General features: G+C 38.2%; 1 protein-coding gene across 2 annotated transcripts in view; it reads right to left on the reverse strand.

The window, feature by feature from the left end:
* The window catches only part of LOC139975178 (ADP-ribosyl cyclase/cyclic ADP-ribose hydrolase-like), a 54,494-nt gene that overhangs the window by 39,696 nt on the left and 753 nt on the right, over positions 1-14,045 (reverse strand). Inside the window, exon 1 of one of the 2 annotated variants that reach the window (XM_071982859.1) lies at positions 5,922-6,201. The exons of the other annotated variant lie outside the window; for it this stretch is intronic. The gene's annotated coding sequence lies outside the window, so the exon portion shown is untranslated. Of the gene's footprint in view, positions 1-5,921; positions 6,202-14,045 lie in introns of those variants that run through there. 2 annotated transcript variants of the gene reach the window in all.

A 14,045-nucleotide genomic window follows, 5' to 3' on the forward strand; every position in this document is an offset into this window, starting at 1 on the left:
TCCACATGTGCACCCTCGCACTATGTAAAGGAAACTGAATGAGGTTACATGAACTTATGTATGGGACATTCTCTAATTTTAGGTAAAAAGTACACAAGGATAAACAAACAAAAAACTTACAGTAGTTGTAAATGTTGTACGCTTTATACGTACTATAGCAGTAAATTTAATATTGTTTGTTGTTAATATTATATGATTTAACCATAAAGAGAACCCAGCCTGGCTGGGATCATATATATCATACATCCTGGTAGACTTTGCACTCTGGTCGTCTCAGTTCCTTGTTTTATAATAGGTTCTTCAGTGTAACAGATGGTATACATATGGTACATATGGTGTATATATATATATATATATATATATATATATGAAATTTAAATTATATATATAAATATATATATATATATATATATATAGGTGGAGGCTGGAAGTTTTTTCACTGTTCTTGATTTTCCAACTCATTACGATTTTCATTTATATATATATATGTATGTATATATATATATATATATATATATATATATGTACTTATGTATATATATTGTCAGTACAAATTGGAAACACGTGTACCATCTGTTACACTGAAGAACCTATTGTGCGCATGCTCCGCTACCGTTGCCAACCTTCGACACATTTGCCTCCATCATATATACTGTTCCTTTTTATGATATGACAACCTTCTCAATTATTTTGATTTCAAACAGTCGAGAGAATCTATCAGCATGGTCAAAAGACTTTAAATATACTGACGTCATTTCCTTGCAAGGTTTCTATGATTTGGAGGTATTTTGTCACTGTTATGTTTGGTTCAATGGAGTTGACGTATTCTTAAGGTCATTACTACCGTTCCTCAAATTTTATTATGTTGACATTGCCATATAATATTCTCTTAATCCTCGAGGTTGAAACAATAGACATTATTTCCAGATGTGACAGAAGAATGAAAGTAGACAATTTACACTCTCATTCTATACAGCACGGCGCTGTATGTCATATAATACAGTATAATAGTGCAGGGCAATGGGGTAAAATAAATTGGTATAAATTCGGAATATTGATGACCAATTTTGATCTGTCTAGCATATTTTGCTGCATTTAACGATGACCGTAAAGCTATAATACTATTCTGCGTTTCCTTCTCGTACATGCATACAGTAGGCGTAGCGATATGCGGTTCGGGCGGCCTAGGGCCCCCATTGTTCGGGGGACCCCTGTACGGAATCATTTCGACATTTGAGTCACAACTGCTACCCAAGGAAGATAGCTAGACAGAGCTTTATGTCTGAGTTTTTTTTTGTTTTTTTTTTGGGGGGGGGGGGGTTGACATCTACGATTTGTGTAAAGTGCAACTTAGAGGAAGTTACAGTGAAGGGGACTGGTTACCATTCTTGAACGGAGGCCCTACGCCACTCAGGCTGTCCGTCGATACTGTAACCTGGTCGATTAAAAATATCGTCCTTCGCGTCGAAGTTTATTATTTTAATACATTTTCATTAAAAGGGCGGGAACAAGTATATACCGTATAATGCTATAGAGAAAGACAATTAGCTTTACTGTGTTTTTCAGTTATAGATAACATCATTGTAAGCGTACCTGTAAACAATTGGTGGTAACAGGCGGTAATACATTTATACAGATGGTGATGGGGTCGAATGATTCTTTTGTTTTTGTTTAACAACATTGGTGTATTACCCTTAAAGTGACAGGGGTTTTGTCGTCAAAATAGTACGTTGACCTCCCCTTGTCATATGCAGCCTCATTAAAATATCACTATCTCTAGATGTTATTAAAAGTGCTGACAGATATCTTTCAATACCTCAAATAAATGTAACTTTTCATTTTGCTCAAAGGAATGTCTAATGTCGTGATAACTGCACATTGTGACATATAGCTCGACAACAAAACCTTGAAGTTATGTGATATGAAATTTCATATACAATTATAAAGAATATTCAGATTTTGGGGGATAGAGTTTCAAATGCGACTTCAGTCTCACTGTGTGGTAAGAAGCCGGAAGATTAGAAATTCCAGCAGTCACCCCTTCAGAGTCCTTAACCCCCCCCCCCCCCAAACCCGAGCCACCCACCCTCACCCCGCACTTAAAACAGCTTTGGAATGTCGTCGTCGTTATAATCTGTACGTGACTGTGAAGGGAGAAGAGATTTCATTTTGTATTAGTGTTCCTAATTTTAAATGACAATTTTTACAAATTAAATAAGTAACTTTAATGGTGTTTTCAACACACGTTCAATGCACGCGGAAAAGATCGAAAAGTTACCCAAATGATTATACATTTGCATAACAATAAGCTGAGATAAAATATAATAAAACCCGAAATAGAGCTATAGATATTTTTTCGAAATTAGAAAACAGAATTCACCAGAAGATACGTGATGCGAACGCAACTATACATAACATTCATTGTCTAGCTATAATGGTTACATGGTTATCTGATAACAAATTATTTCCTGAAGCTATCAAAAGTTTCGAGCTATCATATTCTAGATCATCGCCCTCTTCCTAGTTCTATGTTAACATTCAAAGGTATAAGCTTATAAATACTTGCGGATGAAATAAAATTTAGGAAAGGAAAACAAGAATGGAAAAACTTTCTCAATCTTTGAATAGTGGAGCTAAGAATACCGAAGACTTTCAAACTGGTGGCGTCCTACCGGTTTGTTCTTTTAAAAAAAAAACTGCTGCATTTTGAGATGTTAAACTTAATGCCAGTGTGACCCAGCTATGATATTCAGCATAGATGGATATCGCTCAATATAACTAAGAAATCGGTGTGGATTAAACCCTTTTGGCTGCATCTAATTACAAAATCATACACATAACAGAACATAATTTGGCGCACTGTCAAAAATGGAAACTTTTATGTTTTCTTTTCGATTATTTCTTTTTTAGGTTTTGTTCACTAATTTCACTGTTCATTGATACTGCAGCTTTCTTGATAGCTTAAAGGGAGTGAAGACTCGCGCACAAAGAAACATCTGATGACCTGATGACCTAGTTTCGAATGAGGTGTAACAGCAGTGTTAGACACCACCATCGATCCCAGAAAATACACACATACAGCTTGCTACCGTCGGTAATTAGACACTAGTGTACAGTCAATACATGCAGCTACGGTCAGTACCCACAACACAGTGTACATATAGCAGCGATGGACATCTCAGGTCCAGATAAAAGATAACAAGGTATCACGTTTCATTACTGTCTGCATTTTGTAGCGACAAGAAGAAAACTTCACTTGCAAGCAACGGAAAGTTAACTTTTTCAGAGGGCGGCACGCGCTTTGGGGCGAGTCTTCAATGCATTTAAAGTAACCGAATATGTATGATGGTTCCGTATGTTATATCTGTTCATGACTTGCCGAGTATTGTACTATATGATTGTATACAAATTCAACGCCTCAAGCGCTATTCTGGATTTTTTTCCACCAGTTTTTATGTATTCACGTAAATCCAAATTACTTTGATATCTTTTCTCAATCTTGGAACTGATTCCTCACGATCTGACTTGACAAGAAGGGTGAGGGGTAGCCAGGGGTTACATAAATGTTGGTGTCCCCGGAAAATATGAAAGGGCTTGAAAAATATTGGATATATTAATTAATTGGGGCCCGGTGACCAAATTTGACCCCCCGAGTACCTCCCCTCACCCGACAGCAAACATTCCGTTCTTTCCTTTCCTTCATTAAAAGTGATTTCGAGATAAAGATAAGGTCCTCCTTCGATCAGGCTACATGTAGGCCTATGATAGATCTAAACCTTTAGTTTACGGCAAGATAAGAATACATCACCCCCATTAACCTTTTTAACAATAAACACAATGAAACGAAAATAATCCAAACTGATGCAATAGCCTTGAACAAGAAACAACCCTCCCCCCACGCCCCCACCCCACCCCACCCTTCAAACAAAAAGGAAAGAAAAACAATCATTGATTATGTGAGTAAACGATAAGTTGTGTGGATAACACTGCATGGAATGTGACAAGATTATTCCAGAGGGGAGATACATTAGTAATAAAGGCACACGTTAGTACATCACGCAAGACTGCGGTTTTGGAAGCAATGACATCAAAAAAATGAGCAATTAACTGCAGAAGACAGATTGAATTAAAGTTGTCGTCGATAATTACCTGCCTTCCACGTAACAACGTAATCAAATTTGAAAGTAGTTATAAATCACAAACTAGAGGTATGCTAGGATGAAAAAGAGTTTAACCTGTTACAGGAGCGCCGGTAGACACAATGTTAACACGCAGCGACAAGGTTTACAACCTATATACAACCCTATTCCTATGGGGTGGAGGGGGTGGGGGAAGCAATGAGAATGAGAAAAAAGTAATGTTTAAATATTAAGTTCAACGCACTCTGATGTCAGTATGTAGAAAGGTCTGTGCACTGTACTGCGGTTATATCATGCTTGACTTTATCAATTCATTAGGCGAGGGATTTGACACTCTCAATTTAATAATTACAAGTGAACATTAAATTATAATATTCTATTTCATAATGATTTGCGGTATATGTGTTTTCGGTCGTTCGCTCGTTCGTTCGTTCGTTCGTTCGTAAACCTTGTGAAAGGATTTAGACTAATTTGCCACAATGAATACCAGGTGTGCAACGGTTATGCCACTAGAACAAACTGGAGTCAATGATATGGAAAGAGAAAAGAGCTATTACTTGAATCAGAGTTGAAATTCCATCATGCACTTTTTTTTGAAGAAAAGCTACCCAAGAACGAACCTGGACTCGAAAACGATTTAACCGATCCACTCTCAACCCCAGTCCTCTTGCATTGAGACTGACCGTCAAACTGTGTGTCACGAGTCCCTTTCAAGGGAATAAAGACTCTTTTTTAAAAACATCACTGATTAAGTAGTAAAATTGTAAAAACATGTTATGATGTTTCAAATGAACTTCTTTAAAACTTGCTGTAGGCCTTCTTAGAACGGAGAAGAGAGAGAGTATTGGCCCATCTTAGGTCCGTGTGAGCTGCAAGTGGTGGGGTGGATGAGGGGGGGGGCGTTTCGTTCCTAGCAGGAACTTCTACAACATGAGGCGTACCGTTCGCCTGCCAGGATCGAAACACGGTCAATTCATATGTAACTGTTTAAACTAACCTGAATTTGTAGAACCATGAGCTTTTATGGAAGGGTCAGAGGCAAGTAAAGGAATTATTAAGGAATGGTGCGGTCCTGGGAGCATTGATCCCTTAAATGGTACAGTCGGAGTATTTATATTTTTAATCCAGTTGGTGAAGAGCTAGAGACCATTCCTCGTGTTTTCAACCTCTTTTCTTAAACCTCACATAAAACTTGAAATTGTACAGCTTATCATTATTAGCTCTATCTTACGTTTAGACCTAATGTTATATGCATATTCCAAGTATGTTTCAGAATGCACAATTTGAAGTCTAACTTGACTTCAATTTATTTCTGTGTGAGGACACCCAAGACCCCCTTCATCCCCCCCCCCCAGATAAATTACCCATGGCATGGCCGCACCCTCTCATTGTTCTTAAATCCTGGATCAATCCCTTGATTGCGATTATAGTTTGATATTAGATTGTGTAAGATTGTTTACCAAACGCAACGAGCCGTCGCCTGCAGGGGATACTAATTGAATAGAGGAATACGGTTTACTATACATTTGTAAGGACGAATTGCCGGTCCGTACAATCGATGTAAGTTAAAAATTATCATTAATATAGTATACCAAATAGATACAATAACAACCATATTTCTTATACTTATACAATTACCTCACTTGAATAAGGAAAAGCTCAAATTGTCTACTCAACAGTTAGGTCTATTGTAGTTCTTTGTATGTTTGTAACAATGCGAATGCATCGAACAGACGTAAGAATATTCCTTTCTATCTGGAATACAAAAAAAAGATGGCATACCTGAATTCACTAATGCGTGCTTCTTTAACGAGACATTCTTCATCAGATTCCCTCCCTTCACTCTCGGTATAAAATATCCTTAGTCTTGCGAGCAGGCTTTTCTCCTTGTACAGTTGTAATATAGGCCTACACGTATATGATCTGTTATTCCATGAATGCACCCAAAAACTGTTTTACAAATCACTGATACGCTTGCAACATCTACTGTACCGTCGGGCTTGGAATTCCGAACACATATTCAGAGGTTCACAATTGTTGCGTAGCGACCGTGCTTACGTTGTTCCAAATTAAGTAATTATAGCCTGTGATGTGAATATTTTACGTGAACATTTTACATTTCTCATTCAACTTGATATAGGTTATTAACCCTTTTACCATATACATACCAAATAGTATCATGCATGACCGTATTCCAACTGGCCGATTAGCTTCAAGAAATTAACCATCAATACTGTAAAGTGTGGTCTTAGTCTACACTATATATACAACCCCACGTCGGACCTGAAACTGTGTCGAATGCCATTGCCAATCAAAACATTAGTCGGTCTTATACTCATAAATGAGATATCGGTTCTTCTATGCACTTGTGTTAGGTTAATTGTCGAATTTTGGTTTGTTAATACCAATATGGTCTCATCAGTTAATAGAGCCATAGCACTCACGTCAAGTAGAAAGTTCAATGGTATGGAGAGCCTGTTTGTTGATTGAACCCTGGACAACTTGATACGGTGCCCAAAGTGACATGTTTACCTATTTACGAGGACATGACAAAACTATAACCTCGTACTGCGAGTCAAGGATGGTCGTACGCTGTATAGGTCAATTGATATTGTAAAAGTAACTATAGTGTTGCTGGTACACACTGGTTAGTTTATTACGTTAAATATATAATCATACCAACTTTGGTTTATAACTGACCACTACAGAGTGTTGGAAATTAAGTCTTTGTTTGTAAGAAATACTTGTATGTGAAGTTTCATCAATGATAACGTGCATTAAATTTCACAGACGAGGAATTAATCAACTGAATGAAAAGGGTGCAGTAGACAGCGGTAGTCGAAAACCATTCCCCACCTCAACTCACCCACCCTCACTCCCCTACATCTGAGAGCGATCGTTTTGCCTGGAGTTTTTATCTATCGATTTTGATATCGATTTGAAATGGATATACTTTCAAGTAATAATGATAATCAGCAGTTATTTTTACGAATCTTGGGAGAAACCCGCAAGGGCTTATGTATTACAACTTAGGCGTCGGGTGGCTTCCAATTCAACATTTTAACTCAAATTTGGAATCTTTTCAATTTAGAAAGTCATTTCAGATGGGAAAACCGTAAATTGATCATGGATGGTAAAACCCACCATAGCGGCCGGAAATCGAACCCAACCCAAATTGCTAAGCCCCATTGCTTCAAATGTCACTGCCTTTATCCACTCGGCCACAGCATCTATAATAGATATATATATATATGTATATATATATATATATATATATATATATATATATATATATATATAAAAATTGTGAAAGAATTAGCAGTGATATAAGTGAAAATCTCTTTAACGAGAGATAGACATCATCAAGGTACAGTGGCGTAGGAAGGTACTTTTGAGTGGGGGGGGGCTGAAGACTGATGGCCGGCCTGGGGGAGGGGTCTAAGGGGAGGGGGTCTCCCCCTCCCGTTTGGATTTTTTTTGCATTTTCAGGTGGCCTCAGATGCAATTTGGTGCAATATAGCACACTTCAACACCCACTCCATTTTGTAAATAATTTTGAATTTTCACCTGGCCTTAGATGCAATTTGGTGCTCCAAATGAGATTTTTTTTTCTCATTTGGAAATGAAAAAAGGGTTTTCTGACTTGCAAAGCGGGGGGGGGCGGAATGATACTTCCGCCCCACCATATTTTTCACTGAGGGGGCTGGCGCCCCCCCCCCCCAGCCCCCGGTTCCTACGCCCTTGTCAAGGTAAACGTTCTCTGCAAATTGTCGAGTACTTTAGAATGGCATTTATAAGCTTCGGTAGACTTCAACGACGTGAGAATAGGGGAATGTCGAAAGAACTAGTATAGATTTTATTACTACATAACGCATTTGAACAACACAGTGAATTCAGTAAAATAATTAGTAGATGGCATTGAATCTCCAACACAGTTGATAATTTCTGCTTTATATCTTTTGAGAAGATCCTAAATCTCTTTTATGGTGCAACAATTTCTCTGCGAAGACAAAACTAATGAGCTTCCCAAATTCCCAATCCGTACGCATCGGCTGGGTGAATCATAGACGTTCACCAAGCATGTAGGGAACCAACCAATTGTTCGAGGTTGTCAGCGTGTCTTCTAATATGTTAACACGTACATTGTGATCAGGTAAATCGATAGGATATCGAGAACTCCAAAGTTCACTACCAATTCCCAACAGATCGAGTCACTAAACAAATTTGTATAGAATTTTGTATAGAAGATTTACACCTGGGCTGAGGTCACTCTAGTATAGGCCTATAGTAAGTTGTCGACGGGTTACCGGTCGTGCTCCTGGCAATGAATCAACGACTGAATTCGCCGCGTATTGCCGCAAATTATTTGACATATGGTAAGATGTTAATATGATCCACGTAGCCTAATAATATACTGTTATAAGAGACAATCATTTTCACAGGCTAGGCTAAATAATTGCATATTATGTTAAAGCTAGTATCAACATTGGGCCAAAGATTTCAAATTTATCTTCAGTATACTTGAGTTGTTTATCACACGTATTTAGCCGTGCGAAAGCTGCACCAAATAAATGATTCGTGAACCATCAGTCCAACAATCATATAGATCGGATCCGGTACTTAGCCATGATCCATTGTTTTAGGGTTCAGTATACTTTCATGAAGATATCAAATTCGAGCCTCGTAAGATTATGTTCTAGTTCTGTTTATTTCACATCTATAGCACGTCAGCGTCTATTTAGAGAATTGAAATGGAGAACCGTAGTGCAGCCGATCAACAAACAGTGCGTTTGGCAGGGCTGTTCAGTTTCGTGCTTATATTGAGTGGATGCTACTTGGCTGTTAATCATCTCCCATTACCAACACCCCAGGAACCGACTCTCACGAATAGACTGGTCTTCACTCTTCGCTGCTTGGTGGTATCTATGATACCTCTCATGTTCGGTATCGCACGTATTGCTACATGGAGATTCAATGATATGGAAAACATGGGGTCCAACCCTGTCAAAGAGAAACTCAACTATAAAGCAGCCGTAGCTACCAAATATTTGCAAAATACTGTCGAACAGACCATCCTACATGTCCTTTTCCAACTGGCATTGAGCACTTTTTTGCCGACTGAATATTTGGCAGTTATTCCTATGTTTGTGTTCATCTTTGTGATTGGTCGTTTCTTATTCTTTTATGGCTACATGGACGAATCAAAACCAGTGAAGAGGGCCTTGGGGTTTGCTCTGACTTGGGTCAGTAATGTACTGTCTTTTGTCTCGTTAATCGTATTCTTGTTCTGGAGAGGACCAGCCTATAAACTGTCAAATGATAATAGTTTTCGCCTAGCAGCATATGAAGTGTATAAGTGAGGATCAGAACATCATATCAACAATGACTTGTGCAACTTCTCTCTAACATTTCTGGAAACAACAAATTGTGTTGATTAGCAAACAATATGATTTTTTTCGAATCAGCGAAAGAGGTTATACATGTAACCAAAGATGAACTTCTGACCGGATCGAGTACACAGGTTGCGTTCAGTGTCCGGAAAAGAATATAATTGGAACTTAAACATGATTATGATATCACCTTATATCAGTTTATATGGCCTACACCCTTGTATCGTCATTGAAAGCATGCACGAGGAGCCTTCCCTATCAAAAATGCCATTATTACAATATAACTTTGGTGATGAGAAATTTCTAGTTATTCTCCAGGACGGAAAGTTCCATACCGTTGTCAGAAAAACAATTTTCTTACACTGTATTGTGCAGCTTCTGTGAAAGCAAATGACGTGTTATGAATGTTGGAGGTGCTTTAGTAGTTCTGAAGAGTTCATTGTTTCTGTAGAGTGTAATGGTACAGGTTTTTAGGGTGACAATCACAGCATGCGCGCGCCATTTTGGTGGAAACGCAAGAGTTACTAATTTGTTGTGATTTCTATCCAGATGGTTATTTTCAGCAAGACTTATTAATACAATCAGGCAGAGGGCTGTTACATATACCGCGATTGGCAACACTGTACAGATATAGTATACGCCCAATACTTAATATTCATTTTCTTAATCAATCATGTTATATTGGTTCCAGAGTTAAAAAAGGTATATGTAGTAGAAATGCAGATATACCATTGTATGTGACAAATGTGGGTGATTGTGCATCTGTTAATACTAAGCTATCGTGGTTGGCAAGTTGAACAGTTGATCGAGATCGGCGACAGGGCATGTGTCTCCAATTTGCTTGGTTTTTTTCGATACAATGGTTTCTATTGTTTTATGAAAGACATAATTGTCAGAACATTTACAGCTCAAGTTAAGGAAACCGTGTCTAGGTGAAGAAGTCCATAGGAAAATATTGATAAACATTCTCTTCGGCCGTACACACTTCTTCACGACGTTTTCCATAGTTTAAAGGTTACAATCCATCTTCATGGCATGCAAGAGCAGCTAACTGGGAACGAAACGCTGTCATAATTGGAACCTCCATAGTTGATTTGTACAGGGGGGATAATGAAATGATGAAATATATGTTTAATGTCCGCCAGCAGTAGGCTACTCATTCGGAAGATATGGAGGCAAGAGTTTCTCATACTTTCTACACAGCCTAGAATTAATAGAGATCTACGGCTCTGATTTACATTTTCATAAGACGCCATCACGTTTCCAATTCGGCAGTCAACAGATATAATGGATGTTAACTTGTTAGCTTCGGCGTGTATAGAGATCCAAATCCCCCAGAGTCGGTCAAATTGAGAAATTACGCCACCAAGAACAGTCATTTTTTTATTTTCTTATTATTTGTTCCCTGAAATTCTAACCACGATGTCCTCAATGTCATCAGGAGAGTAACATAATAAGTTGAAACCCGAACCGAGTTGAATGTTAAAGTTAAAATTAAACGACCGATCCATATAATCTGCAACAAATAATACAGACAGGGGAGGGGTTACATGGAACGAAACCATCGCACATTTATATGTGTGCACATCCTATCTGAAATATACAATTTATTTCATCTTTTAATATCTTTATTGCTCATAATACATACAATTGAAAGAACTACATTGAGATTTTAAAGCAGCTTTCGAAAGTAAAATCATAAATGGTACTAAAAATGCCATATCACTGTAGGACATTAGTTTGAGTCTCCAAGTTTAATGTATAAATATGTTAACGTGGAAATGTTTCCAATGTTTCCTTTATGGTTTAAAAGCATTCAATTTAACCTACATATTACAAATGTTCGGATACAAAACAAAAGTGTTGAGAATCGGTTTGAAATGATTATTAGTTTAGGCCTACTCGCTCATGCCACCACCTACCGTACCTTTACTAGTGAAAATACCCACAGAACGGTGATAATGCCTTAAAGTAACCTTGTGCAATCCGATTTGAATAGTACTTTGATACGTTTTGAAAATTTTTATGATCGAACGTAAAAGTAGTTATTATACAAGAAAAGCAAAATAACGTAGCAGGTAGAACAGAAATGGCTGCTTTAATAAACAGAACATTTGATCTTAATACAACCAAAATGTTATATAAATAAATGAAGGAACACAATCCGCCCTTAATGTTTATAATAGACAGTTCAGGCACATATAGTTACCCATTATTACTGACAACGAATCAGTGTAACGCATTGTACCCTTAGTCACTTTCCAAGTCATATATAATAGTGTTAACACTGTCACGTGTTAACATCGTGCTCATGTTCCTTTACACACGTTGTTCCAACGGTAGTGATGTATTAGTCTACTAGACATTTAGTATATATTGGAGCTGGTCTCTGCTGCAGTAAACTTGAAACAGTTAAACCAGTTGTTCTGTTTATTCTTTGCTAATCATTCTGATTCTCGCTGAGGATACTATACCCAAATATTTGATCATAATATTTAGCAAAGACGATCAAAGTCTCCTCCAACTTGGATGTCTGACGTGAAACTTTTCATTGTTGATTACTATCAGCTTTATGCCTACAATGACTTTCTGTGAATGACAATCCAAAGGTGAACGTTTCGGTGTTTTCGCTTCCTGCTGCTAGACAAACTATATCCCTGCAGATTCAATCTGAGAGTTCATAGTCTGGTCCTCTCCAGAATAAAAACATGATTAACAAGACAAAGGAAATTATATTACTGACCCAAGTCAGTAAGAACCCCAAGGCCCTATTCAATGGGTTTGATTCGTCCATGTAGCCATAAAAGAATAAGAAACGACCAATCACAAAGATGAACACAAACATAGGAATAACTGCAAAATATTCAGTCGGCAGAAAAGTGCTCAATGCCAGTTGGAAGAGGACATGCAGGATGGTCTGTTCGACAGTATTTTGCAAATATTTGGTAGCTACGGCTGCTTCATAGTTGAGTTTCTCTTTGACAGGGTTGGACCCCATGTTTTCCATATCCTGGAATCTCCATGAAGCAACAAGTGCGATACCGAACATGAGAGGTATCATAGATACCACCAAGCAGCGAAGAGTGAAGACCAGTCGATTCGTGAGAGTCGGTTCCTGAGGTGTTGGTAATGGGAGATGATTAACAGCCAAGTAGCATCCACTCAATATAAGCACGAAACTTAACAGCCCTGTCAAACACACTGTTAGTTGCTTTTCGGCACTTGAAGTCATTTTGATATGAAGTCGTCCGGTGTTTTTTTTTTTAAGAAGATCGTGTGCGATTTTTTTTTCTTCCTGTGACGGTTAAATATAGAAAGAATCTAGGTTGGGCATCTCGGACTAGCAGAATGTCTCGGGAATAACCCGTAGCCAGGCCGAGCACATGGACCGTGCCACCCAACCCCCTACCATGTGCAGTCTAATGTGCCCCTCACCACATCTGTACCAACACCATGCGTATACAAACTTCACAAGTTACAGCACACGTCGAGTAATTGCCCCTCCTTTAATTGTTTTGTTCCCCTCCTTAAATTATTGCATGCCTCTCCTTAAAAACTCCTCTAACTCAGACCACCTTATACAACGACTCGCCTTCGTGGGCAACCATCTTGAAACAGTGTCTCAGTGACCAACACTGGCATGGCAAAACATAAGAAAATATCGAGGGATTGGAAAGGTAGGTAGGGAGGGGTGGGTTGGGGAGGGGGTGTTTATTGCACACTTTCCTAAAATATAATTCCAAACCAGTGATTGCATGAAGTTATATATCCCGCTCCATACGTAACTGCCAAGACGGAATACATATTAATAAAATATATAAGGACAATTTTCGTCAAGTCTTTATGAAAAGGTCTTTTTCCGATCAGTAATGCTAGGAAACAAGTAAGGTCAAGTTTAACAAGCGATTAATTGAAGGTCATCAGTCTGACCTATTAATATGCTAGAAAGTAAAACAATGGTCACCCATGTTCAATTGTCAACAAAGAATTTGTGTTATTGCCATTACGGCAATTAGAGACACACTGAGATATTTAACTCTCTATTTTATCATTTTTGAGGATCAACCCCTCTAGAACGGTATATTTGGAAACTACTAGCAAGTTGTAGCACGCTAATATATTGTGACCTTTAACCGTGGTTGCTTTATATTCAAACCCTGACACTGTACAGTACCGATATACTTGTAACAAATACAAGGTTAGTCACGATTTACAAATTACGTTATTTGCTAACTACTGTACTACGTCGTGCATAGGACCGCTGATACAGAATTTTAGAAAGGAGGGGGTGATCCCGACACGAACTCACATCTAGGGGATATGGTTGTCTAACCCCTCCCCCAATCTTACACATAGGCATTATTACAGGGGTAAAGGGGCACTCACTTCCCCCTCCACTTTTCCCCGAACCTTAAGTTGGCTTTTTTTCTTCAAATTCGGTGGTTATTTGGTTGGTGATGCCACAGCAATACTGACAACTCTGCGATACTCTTAAACTTATCCATGATGTCATTGC

This window comes from Apostichopus japonicus, chromosome 10, assembly GCF_037975245.1.
Source record: "Apostichopus japonicus isolate 1M-3 chromosome 10, ASM3797524v1, whole genome shotgun sequence".
Lineage (NCBI taxonomy): Eukaryota > Metazoa > Echinodermata > Holothuroidea > Aspidochirotida > Stichopodidae > Apostichopus > Apostichopus japonicus.